Here is a 23913-nt window from a genome sequence, read left to right as displayed (position 1 = left end):
ACAGGGGAGCTTGGAGAGAGATCCCAAACTCTCCCACCGGCCTGAGTAGCTTCTCTTCACATGCAGACCAAGATCATTGATCTGCATAAGCCCTCTGAAAGTGAAGGGGAGTCAGAAGTCCTCATCCTAAAAGTGGTAGTAGTGAAAACACTGGATGATGGAAAAGGGAAGGTCCAGAGCAGAGGGAGGGGCTTTTCCTAGGTCCAGTTTGAAACCAAAAGATGCTCCAAGCAAGGATGTCAAGGTGAGAGACTGTTCCAGAGCCCATCCATCTGCAGCCCCCTCCTCAGCAGCATTGTGTGACATTCTCCACTCTTCACACCTTGTGACCTGGCCATTACCTGTTAAGCTACCTGAGGGCAAAAGTCTTGGGGTTGTCCTCAGAATAGGAGATCAAATCAAGTCCCCTGTCCTATCAGCTGTGGGCAAGGAAGAAATTAAGCCCTGGTCTCAGGACCAGCAGCATAAAGCCTGAATGTCTTCTGGTAACCATTTAATGGTGGAGTGAAGGTTCATTAGTGAGTTGCATGGAAGCAGGGCTTCCCCTTTTGTTCAGAGCACACCTTGCACAGCACAATCAGTAAATCCAGAGAATCTTTTCGGCTCCAAATATGTGATGGTACTAAATACTCAGGGTCACACTGAAGAAACATGAACATTGCCTAGCTTGCCAAGAGTCCACTGTTTATTTTAAAGATGTATCTGCAACTGTCTCCTCAAGAAAGTCAATGTCGTGAGGGGGACGAAGGTGTGGGGAGGCTAGATGAAAAGAAACCAAACAACCAAATACAATAAGGGAGACTTCCTTGGTCCCTGGTTTGAAAAAAAAAAAAAAAAGAGATAAGAAACACACTGTATGAGCAATTGGAGAAAGTTTAATCTGGTGATATTAGGGAGTTCTTGTTACTTTTCAGCAGATGTGATGGATGACAGTTTTGTGGCTTCATAAGATAAAGTTGTTCTTGTTGGAGATGAGTGCTGGAGAAGTATTTAGGGGTGAAGGGTCATGATGTCTATAAGTTGCTTTTAAGTTGCTTTTAATGGTTGGGCAATAGATCTGGAGATCAATACACAGATCTGGAGATCAATAGATGGATAAATGACAAAATAAATATGGCAAAATGCTAGCAATTGCTAAATCCAGCTGGTAAATATATGGAGCTCAACTTTCAATGTTTTGTAATAAAAAAGTGTTACCTGGGTGGCTCAGTTGGTTATCCATCTGCCTTTGGCTCAGGTCATGATCCCGTGGTCCTGGTATCAAGCCCCACAGGCAGCATTGGGCTCCCTGCTCATCAGGGAGTCTGCTTCTCACTCTCTCTCCGCTCCTACCCCTGCTTATGCTCTCTCTCACTCCTCTCAAATAAATAGATAAAATCTTTTTTTTTTTTAAGTGTTGTCTGTCTCACAGGATGACATATATATTTTTATATATGCATATATACACATATGTGTACACATATATACATGTGCATATATGCATATATACACACATATAAATAAATTTAAAATATATATAAAATTCTATTTACTGCAAAGAAAACTACTAATAACATCTGGCATGAGATTTTTCAGGGGTCATGCTATCCAAGTGCTAAGATCCACCTGTTCTCACTGACAATGTGGGCCAGTCTATCTGATTTGTCTTTTCAGGGAAACAAAGGTCTATTGTTAAAGGTGTATAATAGCAACTGTACTCAGCACTTTACTATTTTTAAACATGTTCACACATGTTATATCATTTCGATCAGGGCTGGCAAATTTTTCCTGTACAGGGACAGACATTAAAAGGCTCTGTGGGACAGTCACTGTCACAACTATTCAACTCCATCCTTGTGGTGTGAGAGCAGCCACAGATTCTGTGTCAATGAAACTGCATCCACAAAACAGGGGGGCAGGCTGGATTTGGCCCAAAGACCACCACTGGCCAACCCCTAATTTAGATCCTCTCAATGATGGGTAGGTAGGTACTACGTTTAACCCCATTTTACAGATGAGGAAACCAAGACTTGGGGAGGTGGACACTGTTCAGTTAGTTAAGTAAAAAATCAGCAACAAACCCAGATTCTCATATCCTGACACTCATGTTCTGTTTCTACCCTATCACATTTCAACATCTGTGTCTTAAAAGTAAAAGAGTAGAAAAAAGATGGGAAACCCTCTGTGAACAGGATTTCATTCGTTCTCAGGGACTTGCATTTCCTTGGGATAGCAGGGGCTCATGGTATTCCTGCCAACAGAAGAAAAGAATAGAGACACTTTTCTCTAGGGCCACTGCTATTAAAGGATAAAGAACCCAGTCCTTTGAAAAATGTCCCCCAAGGAAAGGAGATAACCTTGTGATGAAAAAACAACCAATACATAAGCTTCCAACTTCAAAACTGGTATAAGAATCTGCCTTGATCTTGACATCTACATCTTTGAGTTAAGCTTTCTATTTTGAGGTCATTGTAGATTCAAGTGCATTAGAACTAATGCAGAGATCTCTTATGCCCTTTATCCAGTTCCCCTATGGTAATTTCTTGCAAAGCAATAGTAAGATATCACAACCAGGACATTGGCATTGATGCAATCAACACACAGAATCTTTCCGACACCCAAGGACCCCCTGCTCACCCCTCTTCCCTCCCACTCCTATCCCCTCGTTCACCTGGGAAACCACCAGCCTCTTCTCCATTTCTACAACTTCACCACTTCAATCATGTTCCATAAATGGAATCATACAGTATGTAAACTCAGTGTAATTCTCTGGTGGATCAGCCAGGTTGTTGTGGGTATCAGTGTGTGCTCCTTCTTATTGTTGGGTAGTATTTCAGGTTCTACCTGGATGCCCTGCTGTGTGCAGAGCCACTCTCATGTTAACCTTGCGACACAGCCTCATTATCAGCCTCCTTATGGTTAACTTCCTCTGCATCTTCTCCCCACACTGCCTCCATCACCAACCTAAAAGCAGTAACAATTGCAACACTATCTTCTCCCTTCTCCTGGGTGGACTGCCATGGATGATCCCTCTCTTTTCTCTTCAACCTCTCTCGTTCCGCTAAGAACATCCTCAAACCTTTTCTATCCAGGAATCACATCTCTTGACCTAGATTTCCTGTCAAGCTAATAGTCTGGCATAGAATATCTCTGGAAGGGTGATAAAAACATGGATGTGTTGGTTGCCTCTGGAAAGGGTTAGCGGGGCTGGGGATAGGGGAGGAGCAGAGACCGACTCTGTACTGTATTGGGGGGAAATGATTAATTCTTGAACTGCGTATCTATTCAAAGTACAGCATTCTATATGCCCTGCCCTTCACTGCTAAGCAAACTTTGGGAGATATTTTCTTTAAAAATATGATTTTTTTTCATGTGCCATATACCGTTCTCTTCTTAACTGGGCCCCAGTTTATTTGATCAAATCGCAGGTGTTAGACTTTTTCTCTGCTCCCACATTGTTGACACTGAGAAGAATGTCCTAACAACCTTTTTTGTACTCAGATCATTGACCACATCTCTGATTATTTCTTCAGGCAAAAGAGCTGAGAGTGACCCACCAGACAGATTTCTCAAAGTGAATTAATTCCTGGATCAAAGAGGCTCCATCTCTGGTACCCAGTATCCCTGTAGAAGATTATGAACCTGTAGAAGGCATGAACATAGAGGCCAAGGGGTATCCTACACCACGCCACTCCCGGCTTTGCATGTTTCCAACCCTTGCTCATTTATTAAGTCAAACCACGTTGCCTCTTGCTGCTCACTTGCATTTCTTTTAGTTTTGCTGAGGTTGACAATTTGTTCAATTTTTCATTTGCAATTATTTATTGTCCAATTACATTTTCTCTTCCCTGAATCGTTGGCCCGCATCTTTGCTCATTTTTCTTTTTAGGATCCTCCTCTCATCCTTACTAGTTAGTGTGAGTATTCTGTGCATTTAAGGACATGACTCTAATGTATATAGACAAGTATTTATTTTCATAGTCCATCCTTGGCTTTTCATTTTCTGTAGGAAAAAAATATATATGGGGGAATTAAAATTGTTTAAGTGGTGAATTTATGAATTTCTTTCCTCGCGGATTTTTTTCCTATTGTTTTACACTTGGAAGGAAGGAACTTATCCAGAGAGCACCTAGATAGCATCACTCATATGCTCTTCTAATCTATCCATGATTTTACTCATATACATATTTCCTTCATACAACTAAAATTTATTTGGAATACAGGATGAAGTGAGACTCTTGACTGATTTTTTTAAGGGTCAAATTTTCCTCCAAATGATTTATTAGCTATTTATTAATCAAGCTATCCCTTCTATCTTGTGGATGTGCTTCCTTTAATGCAATTAAACATATTAAGTGATATATTACTGAGCTCTCTGTTCTGCCGGTTTATTCTTGATTTAATGCCATTCTCTTTAATCATTATAGCTTTCTAATATGTTCACTATTTGGTAGGGTAGATCCCCTCCGTTACTCACTCCTGTTATCAAAAATTCCTGGTTACTCTTACTGATTTATTCTTCCTCATGAGGTTCAGAATCATTTTGTCAAGTTCCTAAAGTCCTCATAGGTTGGTCAGCTTCACAGATTCTACCTCCACAACCTCTCTTCTATCCCTTTATTGACTTTTATTTACACTGTACCTTCCCTAGGTCTGCCCATTGCTTTCCTGGTGAACTTATGACTGGGTGTCCCCAGGACATCGGGAAGCCCCTGGTGAGGAGGTCAGCTGGCACTTACAAAACAGCAGGTGAAACTCAACCTACATAATCAGTTCTCTCTGCACACCAACGTGGCCAACTATATCATTGCTCTGAAATGTCTGTTGTCTCTCCTTGAGTGAGGGCTGTATTTTCTTGCCCGGTTGATGACAGCTTTGGCCACGTGACTTGCTTTGGCCAACCATCTACATGTCAAAGTGATATGTGTCACTGGCTGAACCAACTCGATGAAGTATCTCCTGACTCCCCAGCCCCCCACAAAAGAATGCCATCTCTCCCTCTTCACACTCTGCATGTGCTTTCCAGGCGACTGACAGGCTGGGCTTCCCATCACAACCATTTGTGAATCAGTCACCCACCCACTAATCAGATGCAAATCACTTGGGCACAGGCTCTGACTATGTCACTTTAGTATCCCTCATGGCATCTGCTCCAACTCGTATATATGGCAGGTGGTCAACATATTTATTTGTTGAATCAAGGAAGGCAAACATACCACTGGCTTGAACTATAAAGTAGAAGTCGGGATGTCCTTTTTCCATTTTCTCTCTCGGGCCACCCTGAGAACAATCCTAAATCTAAAAATAGTCACAATGGTTTGTATAGGGGAGATTTCCATGTGCCTATAAAACCCCATCACTGACATTTATACCTATGTTCCACTTCTATCCACAATTCATTATATTTTTCCACTCTTTACTCCTGGCAAATGGAAAATGGATCATAAAATAGGCCAATGTCTTACAGGAAACTTCTCCATCCCAGAAAAAACAAAGAGAGGACTCTTCAGAGGAAGTTCTCCTGCCTGTTGAAGAGCCAAGGACCCCTGTTTCGAATGTTGTACTTGGCTGCCCCCTGGTGACGCTTTCCATAACGATCATGTCACCAGCCTCATCTTGGAGCCAGAGACATAGAAGCTTTGAAAAAAAATAGCCTTCACAGGAAATCCCTCCTGAAGTTGTCTGTGCAGGAAATATGTACCAAGGGAGAGGATGAGAAAGAATGTGGACAGATCAGTTTTATTCTCAATTGAAGGATCACGGGAGCACTTTCCATTCTATTTCCTCGGTCACCATAGGCCGTGCGGTGCTCTTCTTCTCTCTTCCTCTGTAACCTGCATTTGCTTTGCTGAGAGAAGGGTCTTACTCAAGGCTACTCTCTTGCCAGCAAGCTCTCCCTCTATTTGCCCCTCTAAGCTGAAAACATGTCTCCTTTCGGCCTCCTGGTGCTGGGGACAGTGACTTTTAGGGCTGGGAGGGAAGAATCTTTTTTATTTTAAAGACTTTATTTATTCATGATAGACAGAGAGAGAGGCAGAGCCATGGGCAGAGGGAGAAGCAGACTCCCTGCGGGGAGTCCAATCCCGGGAGTGCAACCTGAGGGAAGGCAGATGCTCAACCACTGAGCCACCCAGGTGCCCCTGGGAGGGACGAATCTATAGTATACACGACTCTTCTGGAGGGCAGGCATCCTGGCAATCTCTCTATTTCAGATCTTCTGTTAAGGATTCTTAACAAAAAAGCAGGACTGCAGAATCTACTCTGTGAATGGACTCCCAACCAGAGATGGGCATTGGGGGTGGGGGTGGGGGGGTGAGGGGATCTCTGACTTGAAGTGAGCTTTCTAACCTGGAGTTGGTATTTACATGATGCTAGGGCAAATGTTTTTCCACTTGAAAAGAACCTGAGTCCACAGGAAGTAAATCATATGCCAAAGTCTACCCATCCTGTTAGAGCAGGACTGGGATTCAGCTTTCACACACACATATTTGGTCTTCATCCCTGTTCCTGGCACTGAGTTCCTGAAACCCTTGGAATTTTCTAAGTGATAAGAGCCATAAAGGTGACCTTTGTTATGTTAATGAGGTGACTTTTTGAAAGTCCTTTAGGTTGGGGCTGGTTGCCAGGGGAAGCAGCGGTGCCATGATGTGAAGGCTGAACTCCCAGTCCTACCCCACAAACCTCCAGGGAGAAGAGAGGGGCAAGAGGTTGAATCCATTGAATCAATCATGCCTGTGTAATGAAGCCTCCAGAAAAACGCAAAAGGTTGGTGTTCAGGTTTAGGAGAGCCCCCAGATTGGTGAACACAAAGAGATGCAGGGAGAGTGGATGCTCAGAGAGCACAGAAGCCCCATGCCCTTCCGCCCCCTTCTCCACCTTGCCCTGTGCTGCTCCTGAATTATATCCTATGTAGTAAATCAGTAATCTAATAAGAAAAATGTTTCTCTGAGATCTGTGAGCTGCTCTAGCAAATTACTCAAACCCAATGAAGGGATCATTGGAATCTCCAATCGATATAGCCAGGAGCTCAGACCACAAGTGACAATCTGGACTTGTGACTGGCATCTGAAGGTCGGGGAGAGGACAGTCTTGTGGGCTGGAGGCCCTGACCCATGGCTCCTGATAGTCTCTCCTGGTAGACAGTGTCAGAATTGAGTTCCACCAGAGGACACCCAGCTGGTGTCTTTACCCACCACTCAGGATTCATCTTGGGGCTGGACACTAGCCAATCCTTGGGGATTAGCAAGGAGGAAGAAATCATGGCTATTAATGAGGGAACTTTGACTGGGGAGTGGGTTTGGGTTATAGCATGGTGTCAGGGATCAGAGCTCATACAGCTTTCTGGGGACACTCAGGGCAGTGTCCCAGGGGAACGATGGAATGATGTTCAACTGACCTCCTGGCTCTTCAGAGGAGGCCTGTTGCTATCACGGATGAAAGGGATGAAGCCAAGGGCTCATGTAGCACAGAAGGTTCAGAAATCACATGAAAGGTCTGCATTACCACACGGGGAAAAAGCCAGAAAGGAAGGGAATAGAAGTCTGGCTCTCCTGACCCTTTGACTGGCCTCATATGAACTTCTAAAACAGAAGATGAAGAGTGGAGATTTTTAAAAGGAAAAGCAATTCAGGTGTGAGTTGGGGAGGGCAGTCATTTCAAAAAGCTTTTCTCCGGGCAGCTGGCCCCCTGCACACCTTTGCAAATGGAGCAGAACCAGTCTTTGCCTAAGGCTTTTACATTGCGCTGTGGCTCCTGCAAAGGCAGGGGCACAGGGCCACCAGAGGGGAATGGAAACACAGAGAGTCCTTTTCCTCTGCCTGCTGACATCCTTTTGGGGACCCTGGTCTACAAAAAAATAATAATTTCCATTTTGGAAACCAGCCAGTCTGCTCTTTCGTTCACTAATTCCCCAAGCCTGAATCCCAAGGTGGGCTCCCTGCCTCCCAGCCAGTACAACGCCAAATCAGCAAAATCTCTGAGCTCTCAGTTTTTCCATCTGGAAAGCAGGAGAGAATGCATCTCCTCGCCCTACCTGGGTGTGCCACGGAGAATAAATGAGGCTGCCTGGGAGCCAGAAATTCTTTTCCACACCCGGTCCTCCCTCACAAACTGTTCCACTGTCCCTTCTGCCACGGGGCCTCCCAGCAGTTTCAACCATGTGTCCCTAGGAGAACTGATTTGTACTGTCATCTGGATCCTCCAGGAAGCAGACCACAGATGGCATTAGGAGGCAAGAGGTTTGCTGGGGGCAATGCTGTGAAGGATATGGGGACAGGTGGTAGGGCTGGGCCAGAGCACAAGCTCCCATGCAGATGGGAGGCCCCTGCCAATTCCCCTGCTGCCCCCTCCGCCAGGAGGTCCCATGCCAGGTAGAGACGGCCAGGCCCTGTGTCCCTGACATGCTCACCATTGGCTGTAGGCTGCCTCTGCTCTGACACTGGGATGGACCTCAAGGCACATATTACAGCTGGAAGCTGTCAGATCCCTGTCCTCCTGGCAGCTGAACATGGGCTTTCTTAAAGGGAGTTCTGAGCGCCTGCCTCTACCATCGCGGGGTGTGTGTGTGTGTGTGTGTGTGTGTGTGTGTGTGTGTGTGTCTGCGTGTCTGTGTGTTTCTGCATATGTGTACATCTGTATATCTGTGCTGTGTATCTATGTGTGTGTATCTGTGTGTGTCTGTCCAGGTGTGTCTGTGTGTATGTCTGTGTGTGTCTGTGTTTATCTGTGTGTGCATACATCTCTGTGTGTGTGTATCTGACTGTCTATGTGTCTCTCTGTGTGTGTATATATACAACACATGGGCTGCTATGGCATATATCATGTGTCCTACAAGCACATGAAAAATTAAAATTTCATAATGATATGATACAAAATACAGCAACAGGAGTTTGTGTGTTTTCCTTCTGCTTCCCTCCACCAACTGCTTTCAGTCCACTCCACAGAATGCTGCTCTAGGACATAGACGCCCCCCCTCAACATGTTGCTTGTCATGGACCACCCCCCTTGCCTAGGCTTAGCTGGTTTCCCTTGGACCCCAGGAGCTACAGGGCTAGGAGAAGGGGCATGACAATGAAGGGGTGCTTATCATTTCCTTGCATTCACTTGTCAAAAACTTGAGATCCACCACGGGAGCCACATCACTTCCACGTTCATGACATAAAATCACAAAGGTTCAAACCTAATTTAACTACACAGGGACCTATCCATCTCTCTTCAGTCTTATAATGAAGGAGTCACCAGGAGATAAGGTCCTTCAGATGCTACCAGGAGAGAAACCAGCACCTTGAAAGGCATCTCTGACATTGTCCCACATTTATATCCTTCAGCCACGTGTTGAGAATCTCCAAGGTGCAACCCGCTCCCAGAGGACACTGAAAAGCCTGCACGCTCTGCCTCCCCTTCACACCCAGACAAACTTCCTCCTCTAGGGTCATGAACGGAGGCCAGCTTGTTGTCCCTGGAGCTCTTCTGTCCCTGGGACATAAGCAGCACCCATGGCCCTTTCCAGAATGGTTCAATGGGCACAAAACTCTGTTTGACTCATGTGTCCCCTGGTCTTTAAGGATGCAGGGTGTGAAGCCATGCAGAAGGGAGGAAAGGGGACCAGGGATGTCAGCAAGCTGAAAGCCCCGTGGCAGTTCGAGAGCCGCAGAGCACAAGGTTGTATCATTACAAACAACACCACACTCATCGTGGCCAGACGTGGAGCGCACCACGAGAAGCAATTTTGTTCATTTCTCTTTCCACGGAATCTGCAGCAGGGCCTGGTTTCAGATATTGGTGGGATTAATTCTGCTATTCTCCTAATAGTTAAGTTTCCTTGAGGGCTGAGATGGCTACCATGAAAATATGAGTTGGGGAACACGGGAGAGTGGTTCCCTTATGATTTTGTTTTGTTTTGTTTTTTAGCCTTTTGCTCAGCTGTGCCACAGGCATGACTGTAAGGACAGACCTGCAGACTTGTGTTTTCAGGAAGCCAGCTCCCTATACCCATGGCCTGGAAAATAACCAGCACGGTTAGGTGTCCTACCACATCCTGCCCAGTGGGTTACACGTAGGACCCCCTGAGCAGCTGCCAGGGGGTGTTTTTCTGCCTTCCAGCTGGACATAGTTTCCACAAACCCAGGATCACAAGCAGGCAGTGATCCTGGCCATGAATTCATCCATGTTGGCAGCAATGGGCAGTTAATGAGTGTTGTTAAAATTGTATGCATTTCTGAATGTTTATTTATTTTTGCATCTTTAAAAATCAAGGTTAGAATTTCTACAATGTGTAATTTACCATATGTGTCATCTGTTTTGACTTTAATACTGTATCTTAAGATGTGCTCAAGAATTGTCAATGTCAGCTACCCTACGATCCAGGAATCACACTACTGGGTTTCCCCCACAAATACAAAAATACTAATTCAAAGGGATACATGCACGCACCCCTACGTTTATAGCAGCATTATTTACAATAGCCAAGATATGGAAGCAGCCCAAGTGTCCATCCATAATTGAATAGATACAGAAGAGGTAATATATATGTAGACATGATGGAATATTACTCAGCCATAAAAAGAATGAAATCTTGCCATTTACAACAACATGGATGGAGCTCGAGAGTATCACGCTAAGTGAATAAAGTAGTCAGAAAAAGACAAATACCATATGATTTCACTCATATGAGGGGGAAAAAAGAGAGAGAAAGAAACCAAGAAACAGATTTCAGTGTGGACAACACACTGATGCTCACCAGAGGGGAGAGGGCCAAAGGAGGGGGGAATAGGTTTTAAGGATTGAGGAGGGCACTGGTCCTAAGAGCATTGGGTGATGTATAGACTATATATATGGAAGTGTTGAATCACTGTACTGTACATCTGAAACTATTACACTGTAGGTTAACTAACTGGAATTAAAATTAAAGACTTAATAATAATAAAAAAGAATTGTCTATGTCTTTAAACATTTATCGACTTCACCCAAAGACGAGAAATTTTAAGAAGATGGCTGTATGTATGAAAGCTCTTTAAAAAATTCAAATGCTAATGAATTAGGAGAGATATAATGAATAAGGAGAGATCAAAGATATAAATGGAAACGCTATTGAAAGTCTCAGAGTCAAAAATAGAGACCAGGGATGGAAGCAAGAAGAGTAGATGGCCAAACTAATCACAGGATCACAGACACTCAACGAGCATGGCCACCAGAAGGAGCCGCCACAGCACATGAGCGTCACTGCTGCTGCTCTGCCATGAGCAGAGACGTCATGCCCCTGCTACATGTCCCTCTAATAGGAACATACCTCACAGTGGATAGAAGACCATTTCCATGCCTTTCACCTTTTCACTAATCACCAAAAAGTCAGGGGCAGGGACTCGGGCAGAATTTGCTGCTTCTACCTTGCAAACCCCACATTTGGTCTCAGCCAATTTACACTGCTCCGTCAAGATTTCAACCAGCTAATCTTGCTTTTGAACTGATTAAGGCTAAATGTTTGTAAAAAAACTAAGTCAAAAAAACAAACAAACAAACAAAAAAAAAACTAAGTCAATAAAAAGATGTTAATACTTCATTACTAGTTACCTGTGATCAGGATGTATATTACGACAGACACAACTAATTGGGGAAAACCCTCCTAAAAAGAAGTCTCTATAGCTGTCTGGAGGATCACACCTGCAACTCTCAGCTAAAACCCTCAGTTGAATCAAAGTACCATCCCAGGTAAAATAAGACTACACTTCCCTGCCCCACCAGGAGCAAACAAAATCTGGTTACTGGCATTTACCTTTGTTTTTTCATTCCAATTCCCTCCTCATCCCAAGGAACTGTCCTGTGGGTGAAGATTTTTTTTTTAAGATTTTATTTATTCATGAGAGACACAGAGAGAGAGGCAGAGACACAGGCAGAGGGAGAAGCAGGCTTCCCACAGGAGCCCGATGTGGGACTCTATCCCAGGATCTGGGATCATACCCTGAGCCAGAGGAGATGCTCAACTGCTGAGCCACCTAGGCGTCCCTGAAGATGTTTTCCGGAGGATAAGGCTGCTCTCTCCCTACTCCAGACACACTCAGTGATAAACCACGGGGCCACTGAGTCATGGATGTGGAGAGGCGAACCATCGCTAATCACCTGTGACCATGAGCTCCAGTGCCGAGTTGTCCAGCCTGTTTCTGAGTAAATTCTGTCTCTGCAAGGATTGTGTTGAAGACGGAACTTGTTTCCTTGGGGGTTTGTATATAAGAGGAAATGGATTTTGTATTTAAATTATTTATTTATTTATTTATTTGAGACAGAGAGAGAACACAGTTGGGGAGGAGGATCAGAGAGAGAGGGAGAAGACTCCCTACTGAGCACAGAGTCTGATGCGGAGCTTGATCCCAGCACTCTGAGACCATGATCCAAAGGCAGACACTCAACTGACTGAGCCACCCAGGCACCCCAAGAAATAGATTTTAAAGGTTGGATAATCCCATAGAAGAGAAGCATGAACAGGGTCTTTTGAATTTTCGTGGATCAAGTAAGTGCTGCTAACTCATTCTTAACCACATGATACAAGAAGTTTGGGGACATACAGGAACTTCAGAGGCAAGTCGGAAAAACTATTTCCCTCTTAATTCACAAAGCAGAGTTAGTTGGGCTGGACTTCATCTTACAGCAGCAAACTTGGGTCAAAGGTGATGTCAGCCAGAAGCATGCATGGAAAAAAAAAAGAAGCATGCATATGCATGGGTAGTGACTGAGCAGATGCCAGGCACCTGCTCATCAAATCCTGTGAGGCTGGGCCAGTCTCAGCCCTTTTATATAATGAGATAAACAGAAGGCACTGTGCTACAAGGAGAGGATGCTGCATGCGAATCCAGAGCCTGTGCACTTAACTACCCCTTGGTAATGAAAGGGGAGTTTAAGGAAGAATGGGAAAAGAAGAAAAATATAAATTTATAGAAGTATAAATGTTATAAAAATTAAAATATTATAGAATATAAGTTATAAAAATATAAACATGACTTTATGAAAATACAAGTGTAAGGCTCAGTATTTATGTGAGTCAGGGTGCATGTACGCAATCAGCCTATCACCTGGGAGCCTTATCATGATCAAAAATATCTCCTATTTCAATGGACCAAGATCACTTCCTATTTTCATTTTATTTTATAAATGTTTTGACCTACTAACACCATCTCTTTCAGCAAAAGTAAAAATAGAAGAACACTTAAATCATTTCCTTACTGCCACTTCATTTATTGTTGCAAATCACACAAACTTTTCCCACTGACTTATAATCTCAACAAAGCTTCATATTTGTATAAAAATGATTTAGGGGTTTTGTTTATCCATGTTCCCATGATTGTGCTCCCATTTAAATAATCTGCCTAGGTCCCATTGTGAGCATTGAAATGTGCATTTATAAAACACCTGGCTAATGAATGAGGCAATGTGAGTCTCCTCTCTCAAACCTGTGTGGGGCTCCTGTGAACCTGCTTCTCCACCAGGTCCAGCTGGGGCAACAACCCTGCTAGTCAGTTTAGTTCTCCCGTCGCTGAAACCAGATCACCTTGTCCTGTCTCCAGTAAGAGTTGTTTAGCAAGAATCCTTCAGGGGTCTCCCAACCACTGGCCCTCCTCACCACTGACTATAAATCCCTGGCTGTCTTTGCAGTATTCTGAGTCACCTGATCTGTCACCCCAACTACAATTGTCCTGACACCTATCGAAATAGTCCTGAATAAAGTCTTCCCTGCCATTTTAACAAATATCAAAATCATTTATTCTTTTGTTGTTGTTAAGTAATCTCTCCGCCCCACATGGGGTTCACACTCACAGCCCTGAGATCAAGAGTCGCACACTCCATAGACTGAGCTAGCCAAGTGCCCCAAATAATTTATTCTTTAACAGGCAAAACATCTCACCACTGGCCCTACTTGAAAGCATCTGAGTAAAAGAGTATTCATAGAATTTAAAAACGATTCTTCAAAATAAGGTGTTCTAAGAGCATTCCAGAACACGTCTTCTTTCTCTCCTCTCCCAGGTGGTCTTGTACTCCATGGGATTCAGAGGCGATTTTGAGTCCTTATTCCAACATCACCCTAGTACAGACCCTGTCACCTTCAGCCTCCCTACCTCCTCTCCCATCTCCAATTCATCTTCACCAGTAACTCCCCTGTGGCATTCACAACCATGACTATGTTCCCAGCTTCTCAGCCTCCCTAAACAAATCCTATGTTCCAGTGCTCTTTGCCCTTGCTCTTGACAGCATCGTCGTTCTGGAATGTCCCAATGCGAGCTCGCACCCTGTCTATTCCACTCCCTCTGACTTCAAGCAAGATGTGCTATGGTTGCTTTCCCTTCCCTACTAGGTCATGAGAGTCACCAACCAGGAAAACATTCCATTTCTTTGCCACCCACGATGGATTTAACATGGTGCATATTCAATATTCACTGAACAATTGGACAAATATCACCACTCAATTCAATAGAATGGAAAACAATGAGGGGAAATCTTAAAAGATTTATTTTCTGGAGGAACGTTGTATCTTGACCTCACTGAGCCTGACGAACTTAAGTCATTCCAAGCTAACAAGCGACCCCTCGTGGACACGGCTGGCAGCACATCATCCCCAACAAAAGCAGCCAATTCCCGTGGAGAGAGGGATAAAGGAGTTTTAAGTTTGGAAAAGAGGGAGTTTACCTGTTCCCATAACCTGGACAGAATATTTACAAACCTGCCCCTCCTGAACTTCCTGTTCTGGTCATTGGTATCACTCAGTATTTGTCTCCAAATTTAAGAATCTAGATGTTGCTCACCCATATCCTATGAGCCACAAAGTCTGGGGTCTTCTACCTCCTACATCTCTCCCTCCAGTCTGCTAACCTGTGCTCCACACTTGTCTCATCTGTAAAATGGGCATGATAACATCTACCCCCTCAGTTGCTGTCAGGACTGCACATGATGTTATAGTACCTGGTGCTGCTGGAATACACAAACAGGTTTATTTCTCTTGCCCGCTGCTCTTTGCAATCAGGTCCCCTTCTCTAACTTGCCAACATTATCGCTCAGGCACTTCCAATCGTAGCAATACTGAGTTACTTATGGTTCCCCCAACATGCATTGTGACTTTATGCTTCAGTTCTTCATGCAAATCAGCAGCTCTCAGAGTGGGATCCCTAGGGCAACAGCATCAGCCTCAGCATCCCCTGGGAACTTGACAGAGACAAAGATTCTCAGGCCCCACACTGCACTCACTGAGTCAGGAATGTGGGGTTGGGCTCAGTGATCTGTGTGTTCACAAGCCATCTGGGTGCACACTTAATTTCAGGAACCATTGGTATAGACCACATCTTCTGCTGGGAATATGCTTCCTCATTGTACCTGTGAGCCTGCACACCAGTGAACTGCATCCCTTAAAGCCCTCCTGTAAGGAGCCTTTCCTGCCTCATGGCCCTGGATAGGGTTACTCATGCTCACCTCTTACAGATCCTGTATCTTGATCTCACATTATAGATGTTCTTAGGACTCATGCTATAATTATTTGTTTAGAAGTCTCTCTCCCACTAGGTAAAACCCATGTAGCAAAGAGCATGTCTGATAACATCCTCTGTATTTTCAGCCCCTGGCAAGGTGGCTTTCACTTAGGAAGATGCTCAATGAAAGTTCACCTACTTGAACTGACTGGCGGCTTGGCTGGTTGTCAAGAGGAAGGATAAAATTCTCTAATTAACAAAGCACTGGTTTCAGATTCACGATATCTGGTGTTTTCTTTACACATACTTTTAAATTCTTTCATTTGCAGATCATATATACCCATCTTTCCACTTCATCTATAGGAAGTGAAGTATTGACAATGTTCTGACAGCTCTAAATTTCTTAACTGAATTTTCTGATCATCTTTGTATGTAGGGATTTCCTCCCCAAGACTGTAGCACTTGACCCTCAATCCAATTCAATAAATAACATGATGTGTGGCATAATGGTAAAGAAGGATGGCCCTGGAGACAGGCTGATGTGATTTTTGCAGGAAGTACAACTTGCTATTTACAAGAAGCAAGTCCTTAGCCAGGTTAACCTCTCTGATGATGACTGCCAGTATTTATTGCATGCTTCCTCTGTGCAAGATCCTCTACTAAACACTAACTTACATCATCACCTTTCAGTTTTATGGCAAGCGTATGCAATAAGTACAAACATCACTCCCATTTTACAGATGAGGAATCTGAGGCACAGAGAGGTCAAGTAACCTGCTCAAAATCACACAGCTTGTAAATAGGGGACTGGTATCAAAGCCAGGCAAAGTGCCTTCAAAATCTTCTCCTATTATGATGCTTTTTTTTTTCTGATTCTGCATCCCAAATATTCTTCCAAGATGCCCCCTTTGTTTCCCCACTTTTTTTCAATGTGATTAAATATACATAACATAAAATTTGCCATTTTAACCATATTAAAGCAAACAGTTCAGTGGCATTAAGTATATTCACATTGTTGTGCAGCCACCACCACCATCAATCTCCAGAATATTTTTCCTCCCAAGCAGAAACTGTGTCCCCCATAAACATTAACTCCCCATTCTCCCTATATCCCAGACCTAGCAACCACCATTTTACCTGTTATCTACAAATATGACTCCTCTGGGTCTCTCATATAGGTGAAATAATACAGTATTTGTCCTTTTGAGATCAGCTTATTTCACTAAGCATAATATCATCAAGGTTCACCCAGGTGGTAATGTATGTCAGAATTCCCCCTCTTTTATTTTATCTTATTTTTTAATTTTTATTTATTTATTTTTAAAGATTTTATTTATTCATGAGACACAGAGAGAGAGAGAGAGAGAGAGAGGCAGAGACATAGGCAGAGGGAGAAGCAGGCTCCATGCAGGGAGCCCGACGTGGGACTCGATTCTAGGTCTCCAGGATCATGCCCTGGGCCGAAGGCAGGCACTAAACCGCTGAGCCACCCGGGCCGCCCACCCCCCTCCTTTTTTAACGATGAGTTATATTCCATCCTGTGACTAGACCATATTTTGCTTATCTGTTCATCCATCAATGGAACACTTGGGTTGTTTCCACCTTTTGGCTACTTTTAGCCAATGCTATAAACACAGTGTACAATAACTGTTAGAGTCCCTGCTTTCAATTCTTTTGGGGTATGTACTGAGAAGTGGGATTTCTGGATCTGACAGTAATTTCAGGATACCTGGGTTTTTGGGTAGCTTTGCCCTCTCACTTTTGCATGTCACCAAATGCTCTTTTCAGCATCCTGTGCATAAAACAGAAATAGAATACCCTTTCCCCCTCTGGACTGTTATGACCATTACAAGAAGTACATTAAAATAGAGATCTCAAATTCTAAAATGTAAAGGTAGTTTATAAATTCCACCTATAGTTGCCTCAAGGAGGAGAAAGGACTTTTCAACCACTCATAAGTTCATCAGTGTGTCTGGTCTGTAGGCTACAGACCTGTGCTGCTAAAAACCTTCCCTTTCTAATATTCTTATTCTTAGCAGAGCTCTCCTTGGATGACCCCCACAGGAAAGAAAAAGGGAGAGGATATTAATCTGCTGACACATGTGCTCAAGAATTTTAAAGCCCCAAAGAACTGCTCTATCAATAGGTTGTCTTATTAGTGATGATTCTTGGCATGTTCCATGAAGCACTGTTCAGAGTTTTTATAAAACACTGTCATTTGATTTATGTGCAATGGTCTGAGCCCTTGGATGGAAACTATTTCATCAATCCAAAGCACAAATGAAGTAATGGTTTGCAACTTAAAGGTATATATACCGGATAATCAATTTTCATTTTATATTATCCCAAAGAAATGACCTGATAAAATCACATCATGCTTTCTTAACATAATGCTACCTCTTGCAAAAAAGTATTGATCACATCTTTTATTATTATTAGTTATAGCTTTTTATCTTTTGAATGAGTGATTATTAATTACATCCTTTTAATCTTTTGAATGAGTGATCAATTAAAGCCTAGACATAGTTAATAGAACTTAGAATTAACAGAGAATTTGAAAATATAAAACAAAGTAAATGCATTTGGGGCATGAGACTCAGAATTTAAAATAAATAAGAAAGGCATAAAGTCGAGAGAGAATGGGGGAAACATGGCACCATGAAGGTTTATGACACGCACAGTGGTTGTTTTCACAGCATTTATGGTAAGCCAGAAACACGTTTTATGGACAAAAAAAATCTTTTAAGAGCAATTCAGAGAGCAAGTGAACAGCTTCTGAAACCTCATAAGGGAAAAAGAAATGTTTAGAAATTTGCAGAAATTGGGGACTGAGAACTTGTAGGACAGGTGCCCCCTTGTGACCACTAAAGGGGGCAAATTCCACTCATCTCAAGCCACACCACCACTTTATCTTCCCAAAGAGAAATGATTCCAAATTACCCACCCCAAAATAACCAAGGTATTAATTTTCGGCCTCTTTGGCCATGTGACATAGAACGTCCGGTTTTTGATGTTCAGTGTCTCTTCTTTCCCTATGTAAAATAACTTTGGCATTGCAGTCTGCCACACTAATAAACTGTGCCTTGGGGATTTTGTTTTATTTAGGTTAGTTTTTTTTTTAAGATTTTATTTATTAATTTGAAAGAGAGAGAGAGAGAGCACACAAGGACAGAGGTAGAGGGAGAGGGAGAAGCCAACTCCCCACTGAGCAGGGAGTCCAATGTGGGACTCGATCCCAGGACTCTGGGATCATGACCTGAGCTGAAGGCAAATGTTTAACTGACTGAGCCACCCAGATACCCTTAGTTTTAAAATGTACCAACTCTAATAAAAGTGACAGCAACACCATTTCCAGTAAAAACTGAGTAACAAAGTAAATTGTTCTTCTATCTTAAAGGATTTTTTTGTGTGTTTTGTAAAAGAAGACATCTCTCACTATTTCATGGTCTGCATGGAGAATATATACATTTTAATATGTGATTAATAGTCTGCTCTCCATGAGTGAATCAGCAACTTCTAGATTCTTGTTCTTCACAAAGGAAAAAAAAATGAACCCCAGGTGGGTTATCCCCCAAATCATTGGCTCTTGCCCAACCACATGTAACTTGCCTTTGCTCAAGGAATGTAAACTAATTTAATTATGTCCTTCAAAACTAAATCACAAAGGCAAATAAAACATAATTAATTCCAAAGCAACATATCTATCTTGTTATTCCACACTTGTGGGGATTATTCAAGCCACTGCTTTACTCCATTTTAAAATCAAATATTAAAATTATGTCACTACACAGAAGCAATAATCAGGGGGACCAGAGGACTTTGGAGAACTTGTAAGCTATTCCATGCATTTTCTTTGTGAGTGTTAGAAAAATTGCAGAGGAGAGATACTCCTTGGTGTTAAGCTACTGGTGAGGAACACAAGCCATTTTGCCACAGAGGTCCCTGAGTGGCCTCTTAAATCTTTAAGAATTTCCTGCACTGAGCACATGAGGTCGACAACAATCCATATCTCCCAGACATCCTGCAGCCCAAGGATCTCTTGAGGATCTTGATTAGCACTTACACTGAGACAGAAACACTTACACAGAGAAGAGCTACTCATGCGCCCTCCTGCCACTCACTCTGGGAAACGGAAAATAACTTGTAATGTGAAAAGCCAGCACCCTGGAGGAATCAGAAAAAGACCTGAAAACACTGGCTTGCTAATGCCCAAGATGTGTGAGGGAAGACGAGAGATCACGGGCTTTGATTCCTATTTCCTTCTTTCCTCAAAATGACTGTTGGATAAATTTAATTTTGTTTATTCATAGGAGGCAGAAATTTCAGTTGGGCTGGTCTCGACCAATAGTTTTGCTAACTAAAACTCTGATGGTACATGGTTAGTCTGTACTCCCGTTGACCTCATCAAGAGGGGCCGCCAGTCTGGCCCTTGCAGATGCCAAGGGGTGAGCCAACCTGGAGCCCTGCCTCTATGCGAGGCTCCCAATCTCCTTGCCCTGGAGGTTGCTTGCCAAACAGCCTGCATGAGCCTCTTCTTCCAGTGCCCTCACTTAAGAGCCAGCTACTGGTATAGACACTCCAGCCTGAGGACCAACCAAGGGGCCACTGTGGGGTGGGGGGTGGAGAATGACCAGTCTTTGGACTGTGGTCAGGGGTGTCCACCCTCCTGGACCACCATGACCAGCATGGAACACTGAAGGGTCATTGGTGGTCCAAAGTTGGGCAGCCTTCCAGTAGGAGAACAGAACATGTTTATTTTATGGAACACTTTGTTAGCTTGATTTATAACTTTTACACTCATAAATCAAGCTAACAAAGTGTTCAGTATGGATATGGGTTTCCATTTCAACAGACATGGGTCTCTATTTGTACTCTTGCCCAAGCCCCAAAACACATTAGAGGCTGCATTATTCAGAGTTCTCCAGAGAAACAGAACCAATAGGATATATATAGATGTAAAGAAAGAGATTATGCCAGATTGGCACACATGCATACACACACACAGCACGAGTCTGTGGGCTTTGATAATAAAAGGCAGGCCAATGGAGTCCATAAAAGTCAAACTGCAGAGCTGGGAGTGAGAACTCAAAACAGCGGCACAGGCTGTGAACTTAAGACACATAAATGCACCACAATTAAAAAAAAAATGAAAAAGAAAATGTGTGTGTCTTTTACTGAAACATCCAATCCAAAACCAATGATCTTATGTTATTTGCAAGGCACAGCTAACACAAAAATGACACTGAGGTTTTGTTTTGTTTTTTAAAGATTTTATTTATTTGAGAGAGAGGGAGAAAGCAAGTAGGGGAAGAGGCAGAGGGAGATGAAGAAGCAGATTCCCCGCTGAGCAGGGAGCCTAACTCAGGGCTTGATCCCAGGACTCCAAGATCAAGACCTGAGCTGAAGGCAGCCCTTTAACCAAGTGAGTCACCCAGGTGCCCTGACACTGAGGTTTAAAGGTCACTCACTGATCAAGCATTCTGGACTAGATGGGCAAAATCTGGACAACACGAGTAATGAAGGGGAGAGGGCCTTACAAACACTAAAGCATATAATAGATATATAGTAATTAAAAACATTTGAATGGAATATAAAGAGACCAAATATATATAAGAAGTTTGAAAAAAAAAAGTTGTTTGGTCTGTAATGCAGTTGATATTTCAAATCTGTGCAGAGAAGACTCAATAAATAGTGACAGGATAACTAGCCAGCCATCAGAGAAATTGTTTTTAAGTTGAGTCTTTACCACCTTCCTTACATAAACCAGACTTAAAATTTAAATCAAAGATTTACACATCTCAAAAAAAAAAGGCATAAAAAACATGGGGGAGATTTCCATGATCAGAGGACAGTTGGAAATATCCATTAAAACAGATGGAGCCGTTAAAACATTAAAAGGTGCACATAATGAATGTGTGTATATCGAGCAGCCACTAAAGCATATGCTAAGTGCAAATCAATCACACTACAGCACACATACAGATTTTGATCATTTCTCTGGAAAAAGCAGGACACGCACATATACGTTAGTATATATGAGGAGAACTGTATTGACACAGAACTCAAAGAAACACCATTTAGCAAGATCAAAGACTGGCATTTTTACCTCCATAGAGGGGACAACTGAAAACTAAATCATGGGCATTTGTTATACAATGAACAGCAGAGAATTAGAAATACCTCTGAGAAAAAAAAATACTACCGAGACATTAACCAAACCACTATCGTAGTGAAAAATAATTCCCTCAAACACCTGCTAGATCAAGTAAAAACAAGTAAACATAGTATATAGGATTTGAATAATACAATAAATTAAGTTTAAAGGTATTGATCACTTCATAATTTCTCGCGTGCCAGAAATTCCCCATTTCTTTGCCTGAATCAAATGGAATCCCACTCAGACCCACTCTTGCCAGGGTTGGCTTCCCAGGAGGGACCAGGACTGCTCTGGGGAGGCCTCTGCTCTGTACTGACCTGGTGGCCCTGATTTGCTCTGTTCAAGCCCATGAAATCGAGTACATGCTGTGAGGGCCCGTTCTCCCTCCCCGAAGTGGAGCTCGCATGTGGACCTTTGTCTTAATCCCAAGAGTACAGCACTGAGTCCTTGGCAGCCAGGATTCCTTACAGCCAGCCATCCGATCCTCAGCCCCTGGCTCTGAGGACACCCACCTCTCAGGACACTGCCACTCTCTCTAGGGGCAAAGCATTCCCGAACCCAAAGACACAAGGTTGTGGGCATCTCGCTTTGTCAAAGGAGGCAGGCTGGTGCTTCTAGAAGTATCTTTTCATGTTTTTATTGATTTGTCCAGAGTAGCAAAAAAGTCACCACGTTCCTCCTTAACCCACTGTCAGACCAGTTTGTGTGGTAGGTACGAATTTCAGTATGCAAACTCAGGTTGGCACAGAAGATAACCTTACTTCTCTGAGTTAAGAGTTTGAAAATTCCATTACAAGATTCCACATGACAGAAATGTAATTTGGGTTTTTTTTTGTTGATGTGTGTATGTATGTGTATGTGTGTGTATGTGCACACGCGTGCCTTCTGCAACTTTCCCCAGGGAAAGACTCCATGTTTTTTGTTTTTTGCTGTGGCAGTTCTTAAAAGCAGAGGTTGTACAGGCCAGATTCTCTAATAATGATGAATGAGAAAGAGATACAATACAACTTAAAAACATTCGATAAACTCCTCTGAATAATTCTCAGACCTAAGAGGTAAAAGTGACTGCAAATTAAATATTGTTTAGAAAACGGTGAGCATTTTCAAGATCTATGGGATGTAACCAGAAGCTACTGGCCAAGACTGAAACACAGAAACCACAGCCTAATGCCAGCTTCATTATGACAGATATAATGAAGCGTGTTTTTCTTAGGAAAATGGATAGCTTTAATATATTTATTATTAAACAAGAAGCAAAATGAAGCATTGGACTAACAAAAAACTAGAAAAAGAACACCACAATAAAACTAAGGAAGAGGATGTGATTGATGATAATAGAAGAGTAATCAGTAAGAATACAGAATACACACAGCACAACTGATCGTCAGAGTCAATGTCCACTTCTTAGGAGGGATGGTGGGGCGGGGAATAATATACAGGGCAAATAGTAAGAGAGAAAAGAAAATATACACAATGGGAGGTATGAGAAAAGGTTATTAATCACAGTGACAGCTAAGAACTTAAGAGTCATCTACATCTCTAAAATGAGATGTCCAAAAACAAGATGACTTTTCTGGGAAACCAGAAATCATCAGTGGGGGCACCTGGGTGGCTCAGTTGTTTAAGCATCTGCCTTTAGCACAGGTCATGATCTCAGGGTCCTGGGATGGAGTCCCGAATCGGGCTCCCTGCTCATGAGTCTGCTGGTTCCTCTCCCTCTGCCCCTCTCTAACTGCTCATGCGTGCACTCTCTCTCAGATAAAAAAAAATTTTTTTAATTAGGGAGAAAATCTGAATACTCCTGCAAAAATGCAACAATGTTGTCAACACTTGGTAAGCCCCACCCCTAGAATCCATCTAATGGGTTGTATTACACTTTCAAAGCTCAAATGATTGATTGAAACATTAATATCAGATGTCGCCTTAATTTTGTTCTATCAGCAAGCAGAGAAGGACATAGTTATTAATCTATGTGCTATGTAATCTCTTCTAGAACAAAGAGTAAAAATAAAACTACTCAATCATTTAAGTAAGAAGGCATAACTGAACCTCTTAAGATCATATGCCTGTGTTTTCAAAAATTGGATGACCGATAAAAGTGTTCTATCCTTATTTTTCAAAATGACTCAGTACAGTAACAGGTGATAGGAGCAGAACAGATGAGAATCTTGATAAAGGCCCTTATTAGTTTGAAAATTTAGTTTTACTATTTATCTAATAAAAGATTTTTAAAAATATTTATTCATGAGAACACAGAGAGAGGAGAGAGAGAGAGAGAGAGAGAGAGACACACAGGCAGAGGGAGAAGCAGGCTCCATGCAGGGAGCCCCACGT

This window comes from Vulpes lagopus, chromosome 14, assembly GCF_018345385.1.
Source record: "Vulpes lagopus strain Blue_001 chromosome 14, ASM1834538v1, whole genome shotgun sequence".
Classification (NCBI taxonomy): domain Eukaryota; kingdom Metazoa; phylum Chordata; class Mammalia; order Carnivora; family Canidae; genus Vulpes; species Vulpes lagopus.
This window is presented reverse-complemented; position numbering follows the sequence as displayed.